We start from the raw sequence: 12,229 nt of genomic DNA on the forward strand, positions 1-12,229 counted from the left end.
ATGAGCATTTCCTTCCTCAACAGTGCTTTTTTTCTGGCTGGGTTCACACAGGATACTGAAGCAGATGGCTCTAATCCAGTATGGCAATTCCTATTTCTCATTCAGCACAGCCTCTTTTTCTCTTTGATTACAGGGGATATACAAATACATTACACAGTTACACAGCCTTTACAGTGAGACAAAGGCTCTTCACTGCTTTTACAAAGTACGGTTTGTGTGTAGTAAATTATACCCCTCTGCGAAAGGAAAGCATTCCATTCCTTTCTCCACAGCTCAGAGCGTGGGTGGACTGCTCAGTGAGGACACGTCGGCCTTTTTCTTGCATGTTTTCCCACTGACCAGAAAGAAGGGAAAAATCCAGCCTTTACAGTTAGAACAGGTGGAGACCCCAGTGCCAAATCCCCGGGAGAAAGAAACACGGTGGAAGGGAAGAAGACAGTGTTCTCTCCTCAGGGGACAAGGGACAGGTCAGAGACCTTCGCTGCCTGGCCTGCAGAGCAATGCTGTTCGCTCTCCCTCCCTTGCTCAGCGGGAGCTGCACAAGCCTCGGGCCTGTGCAGCGGGGAGCGAGGCCCCGCCTGTTCCCCCCGCGAGGAGAAGGGGCACACACGCTGTCCCCCCTCAGGGAAGGGGCACACACAGTGCTCCCCGCAGGGAAAACGGGCACACACGCTGCCCCCCCTCCTCCGGGGAAGGGGCACACACAGTGCTCCCCGCAGGGAAAACGGGCACACACGCTGCCCCCCCTCCCCCGGGGAAGGGGCACACACAGCGCTCCCCCGCAGGGCGAAGACGCACACACTCAGTGCCGCGGGCCGAGCCGGGCCGGGCGCTCGCGTGTCGGGGCGGCCCTTCCCCCCGCCCCTCTATAAATAGCGCGGCGAGGGCGGAGCCCGCCGGGGCACGCGAGGACAGCGGCGGCCGCCGCTTAAACGGGCAACGCCGGCCGGGCCCGCCTGCGCCGCCACCGCCCGCTCGGTCCCAGCGTGGCCTCACCTCCCCCGCGTCTCCCCTGCCCTGGGTGTCCGCCGGACCCCTGACTGCTCCTCCTCTGGGTCCTCCCGCTCTGTGGCTTTAACATCACATTCCAGGCAATCCTTGAGATTGAGCCTAGTAAACAAGGATATGCCAGATATCAAAAGCACCCACATTTCGCATGCTCCCCCATTTTTAGCAGCAGGAAATGTAAAAGGGAATCTGAAGCAGACCAAGAAGCAAAAGTTTCTGAGGTTTAACCTTTTCTACACCAGTACTTCTGCCTAAACTTGCCTAGAGTTGGTCCTGACTGACAGAATACCACTTGGAGAAGGTTTGTACATCAGGAGTGGAAATTTCCATTTCACAGGGTGACGATTTTGTCAGGAAGAAAGTGGCTGAAGAGAAAGCGCGTCCCTCTTACGTGATCCTCACCATAATTTAAAAGGTTGGGATAACCCAAACAATAATCTTCAAAGCCTCTCCATGTCTGCTAAGATCAGAAAGACATTACCCTGTATCTTATGAATGCAAAACACGTGCTCTAACCAAGGTAAAAACCTTACTAGACAGGACTATGACCGTTATCGGTCCCTACCTGCACAACAGCAAGCATCCAGCACACTTCTACTGTACATCTCTGAATCTGCAGTTCAGCAATAATTTCACCAGAAGGTCACTGAGAGCTGGAATCCATATTCCATGAAAGGGACTATAGAATTATACTTGGCTGTGCACCTCGCTTACCAGGAAACTACATTAATTGCTGGTTTCCACCTCTCCCTCACTCTCAACAAGCCACAAAAACTTGGTACACTACATTGAATCTTTAGGGCTTAAACAGAAATTACTGGCTTGGCCCTCTGCCTGACTGAATTACACCAACCTTGAACTTTGCAAGATGACTAAATTTATAATGTAGTCAGCAACATTTGTGTTTCCCTAAATCCTCACTTGTGGCCGGGACACACCACTTTGACACAAGCTGCTGACTACTCTCCTTCTTCCTACTTACTCGAGCCCAATCATGTGTAGTAGCCAAAATGAAAACAGAATTAACTCCATGTGCCCGCTACCTGGAAATCTGTCTCTTGCATCAGGAATGCTTGGCTATTTTACACCTAGCAGGATTACTGCTAATATTTTGAGAAATTAACTTAATCACAATAGCAATAAAACTCTCATCCTAACTTTTCTGTAGTAATTATGCTACCTTTTACTCCATTTTCTTGCTGCTGTCACCATGCTTCTCATGGACGGAAATCTAAACTTGGCTGTTTTGACCCATCTGAAGAGAGCAGACCCAATTCTATATCAATAGCTCTTTTTCTGTATCTCCACCTCCTTGGCCACACAGAGATACATACATACTCTCCCTTTTTATGGGTTTGGGATTATTTCTCACATTGAAATTTGTATGCAGGAAGAAAAGAAATAATCACACATACAGTGCAGTATACGTGCATATGTACATTACAGAAATCCTGCTGCCCTTTGTGTTCGTGTTTTACATCACCAGGCAGTTACAAGGAGACATAGAGATACACAGTCTACAACTGCTACTGTAATTATTGCCATCTCACAGCCTGTTAAGTGTTTAGCTGACCAGCTACACTGCATGGTGGCACAATCACATAAGTTTTACCAATACTATGATTTTTCTACAGACTAAACTCTTCATCCACCAAACTCCACATCACTTTGGAGTTACAGAGGAAAACATGATGTTTTACCCTCTACCCCTACTTGCCAGAACACCCTTATGGCAGACAATATATTTTGGTAAGCTTATTTACTGCATGTGATTTTCTGGCAAGTTATGGTATATTTAGTGAACCAGATCTGGAACTAATACCTTTGATTTTCCAGTTTTCTATGCCATACTGCCATATACACCGGAGCTGGAATGCTCTATTTTCAGTTTTTGAATGAATCTGTACCTTTGCACCAACATGAAGTGAAACCCCACAGGGCTGGGATGGTGGAAATACAGGAGCTAATTTACTTAAGCCTCTACAAACAAGAAGAGAATTATAGTGGGGTCTGTCTGGATTAATACACATTTAATTTGAAATTATCCAAAACTGTTCTTTTTCTTGTAAAAAAACAGATTGTTCTGGCCAACTTTCTTTAAGAGGTCTTTGCCAAGTTATGAACAATGCATTATCAAAACATAGTATTGTGCAAAGCATGTAAACATATGCCATAAAGGTTATGCTGTTATTCTTTCCAGCCACAGATCATCCTTGTTTTCATAAAGATGTTTCACGAGGAACATCTAATTCAACTAATAGGATTCTTTTGGTTTTGAAATTACTCTGAAATACTTCTAGGAGACATCACCAAAGTTTAATCTCCAGCATGCTGAAAATAATGCACACTACAATTCCCAGAGGAAAATTTATATGCAGTTCAATTACATATTCATGGTGAACCCAACAGCAAACAGACAGACTGCTGAGAAAGGAAGTCTCAATTCAAAAACCAAAACAACCTACTAAGCCCAAACAAATTCAGAGATAAACTAACTTTCCTACTCAGGGATAACATGGTATTTTGATTACTAAACTCATTTAGTCACGTGTGTATGAACATATAACAGTTACACAAAAAGAGGGGAAAGGTCTTTAAAAGAGAAGGAAAACAAAACATAAAATAACAGGATAGAGAGGAGGTGTTATGATTGGCAAAAGCATTCAGCATTTCTGCAAGAGTAAGAATATTTTTCAACAAACAAACAGACAATAACAAAGTTAATAGGAACAGTGGAAGAAAATGGAATGGGAGGTCAACAGGAAGAAAAAGACAACTAAAAAAGCTGAGGCAATTTAGTAATAAAAAAGACAAGATATGTTTGTTGTATCTTATATATAAATAAATGAGCTGCATGAGCTATTTGGAGTCTGTCAAATTGATAGGAAATGACTGACATTGGACTAAAATCTAGCAGAGAATTTAATTCCTTATATTATTAAGGAATGTGCACAATATTCTTTGTTCTTCAGCTTTTTGATATCTATAAGCAGTAGCCTGTACTGCAATAACACCAAGCTCAAAAGTCTCTCTGCCTAGCAGGGCTCAGTACTCAATGTGGCCTGGGATCACGTGGCAGCAGGGTTAGAGGTGGTGGTGTGACCCTGCTGTTGTAGGTGAGGCTGTGAAGGTCGGGATGAAAAACCCAACATTTGCCAGAATGTTCTTTAGTTTTAGATTGTGCAGTTTTGGATAAGCTAAGCACTGGCCATACAGACCACCTTAGGTCCAGCTGGAAGCCATGGAAGTTTTGTACTTGATTTAGCAGCCTCCAACTCGGCATCCAAAATTAAAAGTCCAAAGGACTGGACAGTTTTGAAATAGTTGAGATTAATGGCTTGCCAAAGGCCACACAGGAGATCTGGCATCTTACTGGCTTTACTCAGAAAAGCAAACATGGCAGGTATGAACTTCAGTGGGACTTTCAATGGCACATTTCCTAGATCCAAGTAATATAACAGACAAGAGACGTCTATAAGCGAACTTACATGCTTTAAAAAATGTTCCTTAAGAAGGAAATAATTTTGACCATTCTGAAAACATAACCCATGAGACACTGTAAGGTGTTTGAAAATTTAACTTCTGCAGTTTTGGACCAAAGCAGCCTGTTAGTCTTCCAATGTTAAGGTAATTTATAATGGAAATTGAGTATCTAAAACTAGAATTGCAACGGCTTTCACCCAATGCAGGAGGGCTGGCTGCTCTTTCCTGAACTGCACCAAAGCAGCAAGCAATACTGACAGAGCCTGCAGTGAGGATGGGCACAACACAACCTCCAGCAGCTACCACCTGGAATTGGAACACTTACTCTCATGAAAGTAGCTGGGCAGAACAACTTATAAAGAAACCTCTGGCTGTATTAACATACTGCCTGACTAAATAGGCATAGGCTAGGAAGGAATAGCTGTTTGCAACACAGGAAACCCCGCATCAACATAGTTCATACTTGTGCTTCAAAGCTTAATCCTAAAGAAAAGTAAAATGTCACTTGGAGCTCTTGTAAACACTTGGAAGACATTTCTGCCATGAATGCTAATTTCCAGCTCCCAAAGATGAGGTATGTCATTAGGATTATACATAGCAGAGGTTAAGCCACTAGAGAGCTATCCAGTTGTTAAATTTAAAATAAAATTGGATTGATTTAAGTGCAACTTTTTGTTTCCAGTCTTGTTCCTCCAAAGGCTGAATTAAGTATTACTAAATATCTCTCCAGCCTTGTTTGGGACTTGGGACAAAGTGAATCAAGGAGAAACAGAAGTTCAAGCAGTTTGGGTAACACAAGCAGAAGCAACACAAGTTCATAGGAATCCCTGGGGGATCTGTAGCACGAAATATATTTAAGAGATCCAAGGCCTGAATATTATTTACTTTTGCACAGCATAGGGACATTGCACAGACTGTGACTGCTGAGGGAAAAGAATTCCCATTACAAGTCCAAACCAATACATGTCCTATGAGGAAAACACTTCAGAGTTGTGGGTAAACCCTGAATCATAGGCATTAAGCTACATATTTTGCTTAGGCATCAGTCCAGGCAGACAGATCAGACACAGTATTACATCCTTACTAAGTATTTCTTCATCAGTTTATATTACTGGCAAACAAATGCATAATACCTAATCAGGGTTTCTGCATGTTCTATGCCATGAAACCCTTGGAGAAATATGTAGAGTAACCAATATATTTTTTGTGTAATATGCCATTTCTTTCCCACAAGCTCCATATCCCACAGGGGTTAAATGGTACAGTAACAGAGTTAAAATAGATGCAGGAAAGAACATAAGACTTAAAAATAGACGAGGAATCCAGGAGGCAAAGATACAGGAAGAGGTCTTTGATATAGGCTGCAACAAGCGTATGCGAGGCTTTGAAAAAACCACAGGACTTGAAATCCTTTGCCTCATTTAAGTCAATGTGGGTTTGCCAGTGCTGTTTTACTGAGGCAGCACTTCATGCAGAGAGAGAAAACTTGGATTTGATCATGAAGTGAATGAAAAACCAGTGTAGTGGGAGACAGTGACAGACACAAACATTTCACTGTTTATGTGGAGTGCAGAGTCTGGTGGCCCTTGAAAGACAAGAGATTGGCTTCAAGTCTGCCTTTATGCAAGCAAGTCTGATAGCTTTTACATGAAAGTATTGGAACAAGATATGCTTTTGTTCTGAAGGGACGTGACACACTACCCCACCCACTCACCCCCCAGCCTCCTGTTTTTAAGGAAAAGCAAGGCTGGAAGAATCCTCACTGGGTTTGAAACTATGAAAGTTATTAATTCACAAATCTTTAGCCTTAATTCAGCAGACTGTTCCAAGTAGTACAATGCATGCTTAGACACAAAGACTAAATACACAGCTGAGTTTGTATACATTTTACAATTTCTTGAGGCTCTTTAACCTACAACATACAAGTAACTGGACTTAACACAATAGTGTAACCAGGGTACTGTAGCAGCAGATCCTCAAACACATATTAGCATGTGTTGACAGTTCTGAAAGGAAGGCTGTTGAGCAGTTATGCTGGGAAATAAACATTGCCTAACCCTGAGCAGTAACCACAAGAACAGAAAAACAAGTGCTACTGCAGCTAGTGTCTGCCTCCCACAGCACTGATACTGAAATAAAAAGACTGAAAGTCACCTGAGGATCTAGCTGATATTTAAACATTTTTCTTCTATCTATATAAAGTCCACAGTTCAAAAGTCTGGAAACCACTTCCACCTCATTACTCTCCACCCCTCCAGAAAGTCTGGCTACTAGCAAAACAAAATAATGCAGTCTCTCAAAAACTTTCTACTAGGTGTATTTACAAGTAATATGGGTACAATCTTAGAGTCAAGCAGAAATAACTGCTTACTCTGACGTCCGGATTCATGAGCCTGGTAGACACGAACATGTGACCCAAAATGGATGGCAGCTAGAATCTATTTGGAAAATTCTAATGAAGATCATGGAATTTTGAACCATCTTCTCACGGGAAACCACCAAGTCTTACACTAGTTAGCATCCTTTACCATTATGATGTTATACTGGAGGATACATGGTTTTGATTGAGGAGAATGGAGAGGGCCAGAAATCAACAGAATCTCTCTTTGCCCTGGTTATTTTTCAAGGGTTAGACTCAGTTTGTCTTTTCACTTTGAATTTTCAGAATAATCTTGAGTCACCCTCCTTGGGAAGAGAACACTTAGGTGTGAGGCATCCTGAAAGGAACCCATCTGCCATATGTAAATGAAGGATCAGTGAACCACATGTATTGATTTGTAGAAACTGGACATAGGGCAAATGTGTGACCTGGCCTCAGAACATTTCTGCTTGAAACTCCCAATGGGAAATAAACAGCAAATGTAACAAGGGAGACTCACAGAAATTCACTTCTACCTGAGTATTATGCAAGCTCTTCAGAGGTTCAGATTTGCTTTCCCTCAAAGCATAGAGTGAGGTGGTAAGCCTGAAATTCACCAGCAGATCTAGCTCTTGGCAATAAAAAAGAAAACATGGATTGGGTTAAATAGCTCTTCTTTCATTTGTGCCTCTATATTTCAGATTGCAGAGAAGGATCAGTCCCAAATCCTACAACGGTTTAAACCCCAAGCATCTTCTGGCCAAATGCAAAAGTCTATGGACAAGCCATCCTCCCCAGGTTTTCAGGGGTCAAGATTTACTAAACCCACCATTGTACTGTAGTGTCTGGAACAGAAGAAGGAAGTTTCTATAGTGGGAAATGAAGTTTGTCAAGTACAGCATTCTGTAGCTGCAGCATTCTCTACTCCTAAAAACAGCAGCAGCCTCACACCACCAGTTTAGCCTTTATTAGGAGGGAACAATTTCCACTGCATATGGCTCACGCACAGATGAGATGGGAGCACAACGAGCACAACCAACTCGCGCACTTCCACCACTCAGCACACAAAAATTATCCAATAGTGAGGATGATCCTCCATAATGAGACCAGCCTGTGGGAGAAAAAGAAACGTGAAATAACCCTGTGCTGTACATTCAAATTTCAGCCAAGAGTAAAACTGAAGCAAATGGCAGGAATTACATGTTTGCTATGAGGCAAGAAGCCAGAGCTAGAAGAATTGCCTCTATTCAGTGTCTCAGCTTTAGAAACCTGGAGTGGATAAACAATTAGACAATGGGTTTGGTATACAGTTTCATTGCACTGAGTCAGAAGTGGTGGGGATGTATAGACTAGTACTCTTGGAGAACCCATGCTTGCATGAGGATGAACTGTAGCACTGATCATCAGTGCTGATCCATGAGAAACAAAGAAGCCTGGCAGAGATTGAAAAGCACTTCTTCCCCAAGCCATGGATACCATTTGCTTCAAACAACCAGGAATGCCTGCTACAGTTCTCCAATGCCAGCATTAGGCTAAAGTGCATGGAGTAGTAAATACAGGGAAAACACATTCCAAAGCCATTTGATGGGCTTAGGGGCAGGGGTGGCCAAAGGAGATTTCTGTACTTTAAGGTCTTGGCAAGTACAGTCTTCAGCCAGGCTCGACTGGAATTGTGACTGGCTACTTTATTCACAGATTTCTGTAGACACTGGCCTTCCTCCAGGTACTGATGGGGATTTTTAAGCAGTTCGCCCTTTCCAGCAATACCCCTCATATGCCTCCAGCAGCCATCCCGGGCCTCTGCAACGGCACTGCCGGGCCACTTGCTGCCCTTCCTGTCACAGCACTGCCAGCTGAGTACTCCTGTTTTATCAAAATCCCAGGAATTTGGCCAAAGCTTTTATGTACTCCTTAAACAAGCCCTCAGCTTCAGGTCTCATACCCCCAATAGAACATTCTTTAAAAGATAATACTCCTTAAAGCTGTGCTTTGCAGTACCTCTAGGTTATATTTTATTTCCTCTAAAGGAAAAACAGTCATGTAGGTATCATCTACCTCATAATGTCAGTGTTCATTATGTTCTGGTTTGAAGCTGCATTCTACCAGCACACAACTAGCAATAATGGGTATCCACTGCATGATTTAATCCCCCTTCCAGTTACTAAAGACAGCCTACTACTTCTTTTCACTGGCTGAGTGTCTTTAAACCTAGAGACAAATATTCATGTATAGTCCACAGCTTATTGATGCTTGCTGAGCAGCATTCACAGATTTCACACAAGATTTCAAAATTTCCTAAATTCATTTTGTGAGTGGCAATAGGAGATGGGGGAGAAGAATGCAAATATTTGATACAATTAATTCAGTGTTACACAGAGTCAGAGTCGTGCTTCTGAACATCTGATTCAATTACAGACTTGAAACCAAGAATGTGGAACCCATTTAGCTTGTTTTGTATCCCTCATTAGGTATTTGTTACCTGCTGCTATCTGCTCAGGGAACAGGATAAAAAAGAACAGACAAGATATCCAGTGAATACTGTAATACTCAAGCAGTACTCTCCCAAATCCTTTACTTTGTGCTATTTCCTGCTCCTTAGCTCTTGGCTCTGCTCTGTTAAAGGTACTCTGAGGTCTTCATTCACTTTTTTACTCTTTCAGCCAGAGGGCTCTCCCCTTGCCAGAGTGCCCTCCTGCTGGCCTGTCTACACTCACCCAACTGCCAGTCACACCTGCTCCGGGTGAAGCATGTCACAGATGACAGGAGCACAACTCCTCATGACCAAGTGGCCTGAAATGCACTGCACAAAACTGCTGTACTGACGGGCAGCCCCTCTCACAATGTCTCATCCTCCTCTCCCTTCTCACTGCACATGCCACTTGTCAGATACTGAAAAGAAGTACTTGCTCTCACTTGTAACACGAGGAACAAAATGCATCACAACCTGTAGGTAAGAAGTTGATCAGAAATCACAGTTCTTGTTTTTATTCTTTCTCTTAAGTCTATGAATCCTACAAAGACTGTGTAAAAATAAAAATCCTTCTCTGTAACCCTCTGTTGTCTAGAATAGAATCTATTTCTGAAAATAACTGACAACTTGAGAATTCAATCTCAGTGGAAGTCCCAAGATATTATGTCAAAAGGGAACATAAATACTAAATTACTTTGATGTTTTTTAAATTTTTACCCTATATACAAAAAGGAAAAAAAAGAATCTAGGCCTTGTGCTCCCAGCCTTCCTTGTCCTAAGGGACAAGGAATGGAGGACCCCAGACTCTAAGGCTCTGCATTAACCTTTGTCTTATTACAGAAGCAAGGACTCAATGGGCTGCCACTATTGAATTTCAGTTTCTAGTAAACATATTCAATACCAGCTCAAGACTACACAACAATCCACATGATCTAGTAGAGGAATACAGCAAGTTTTTACCAAAAGATGGCAAGTTTTGTCCCACACAACTCACTTTTTTATTCACTTCTACATTTTAATGTTGGTTTCCTAAAATACTTTGGGGCGAGGCATCATGGCAACAAGCACAACAAATAATTTCCTCTTCTACTGCCCTGAGAAATGATCCTTTTCCCCTCACTAACAGCTATGAGCTAAATTAGGTAATAGGCAGAAGGTTGATAAAAATCAAAGATGTTTGTTCAGCCTTTCCAAGCCCCTGACTCACCCTCACCTCTCACTGCAGGTAAGCCAAGCACCAGATGCTCTCCCTCCTCTCTTAGCCAAGACCCCTGCTCTGAAAGCAGCAAGCCTTCTTCCACTCCAGCACTCACAGAACCAACCTTCTTCACTTGCCTCCATGGAAAACTAAACCTCTTCTTCCTGGTCCTCCACACCCAGCTCTGTAGGAGAGAAGCGTTTTCCACTGCCTTCTTTCCTGTCTCTCTCAGCCTCTCTTAGCACCTGCTGACCTGGGAAACACCTGTGTCTCCTGCTTATTTTAATGGCAAGATCTGTAGCAGGTGGGACTTTCCCCCAGCCCACAACAACTACCAGCACTGCACTGCTTCCAGTGCCAGAAATCCCAGGTTTCCTGGGGGACAAGAAAGAACCCTTGCAAAACTTTTCTACAGAGCCTGACATCTCTGTTATCAGAGAATTAAATAGGCAGTCTTAGTTGATGGGTTATCTGTGGATAATCCATATAACAGATGCAACAGAATGCTATAACTCCACTGTGGTGATTGTTCCTCTTGTCTCTGACCCACAGCCCCGGGGTTTGCACCATCTTGCTGGAAAGGTGCACTTCTGCAAATACTTAATCAGACCTAAATTAAATAGGGATATGGCAGAAGGGGAAGAGGGGTGTTAAAAAGAAATTGTAGAATTAAAGAAAGGTGACATGGTGAGCCTACTCTAGACAGCAGGAAACAAGAAAAATGAGATTCTTCTAGCAGTTTTCCCACTGAACACAAACCTGTAGGACTTCCCTATTCTTAATATTGTATAAACTATTCACAGGAAATATTCCTACAAAGTAAATGCAGTCTTCACTTAAGCAAAATTTACAGTTAAGCTTTCACAGCCTTTCCTCTCTTGATTGTCAGAGCATTTTTATTTACCACATGGAACATGCTAATTAACAGTGTGATGTTTTATTGCTCAAATCCTCTCTGAGACATCCTCCATAGGCTTTGTGTGTAACTGTGCCATTTACTTACTACAGTGCATTACATCTCTGGAAATGTACAGGAACAGTGTGTGTGCAGAATACAATGGGCACTTTGTACAGCAGAGCTAATCCTCTGCGTTACAAGCAGTGAGCTCCAGGGTTGGGAAAGGCCCCCTTGGAACCCTGTATCCTTGCCCCATGGTTCACTCAGATTAAGAATGCTTTTTGTGTTTTTAATTATGTCCTTCACTACTTACATAAAGTCCTTCTAGTAATCTCCACAAATGATGGTGCATAGTCCGTAACATATATGAGGTATTTCCTGAAGACAGCTTTGAAAAATTCAGAGATCTGGGATAGAAGAGGGTTTTCCAAACCTAGGATAGTGTTTGGACTAAGTATCTCAAAGTGACTATTTGCTGCTGCTGTTATATTTTACATACTTCATCTTCTCCTCTCCCTCCCCCTTTGTTTCCTTGTGTTTTCTCCCCGTTTGAATTTATTTGCCTTAGTTTTTCTTTTTTTATTCTCTGGATCCTCACTATTTGAGCTGACCCATGCAATGGAGAGCCACCAGCTCTACTCCCTGCTTGTGTGACAAACTCTGACGTCCTACTTCAGAAAAACACTGTTGATTTTGGTGGACCTTAATGACACAATTAGGCTGCCCTTGCTGAATACAGCTCTTTCCAAACCATAGACTCTGCTAGGAGCACAGCTTCAGGAAAAAAACCAGACCTGAGAAGTAAAAAAGGCT

General features: G+C 42.7%; 1 protein-coding gene across 2 annotated transcripts in view; it reads right to left on the reverse strand.

The window, feature by feature from the left end:
- The window catches only part of TRPM1 (transient receptor potential cation channel subfamily M member 1), a 108,737-nt gene extending 97,981 nt beyond the window's left edge, over positions 1–10,756 (reverse strand). For both annotated transcript variants that reach the window (XR_011154213.1, XM_069026034.1), the window contains exon 1: positions 10,643–10,756. The gene's annotated coding sequence lies outside the window, so the exon portion shown is untranslated. The remainder of the gene's footprint in view (positions 1–10,642) is intronic.
- Positions 10,757–12,229: the final 1,473 nt, after the last annotated feature.

Source organism: Aphelocoma coerulescens, chromosome 10 (genome assembly GCF_041296385.1).
Source record: "Aphelocoma coerulescens isolate FSJ_1873_10779 chromosome 10, UR_Acoe_1.0, whole genome shotgun sequence".
Taxonomy (NCBI): domain Eukaryota; kingdom Metazoa; phylum Chordata; class Aves; order Passeriformes; family Corvidae; genus Aphelocoma; species Aphelocoma coerulescens.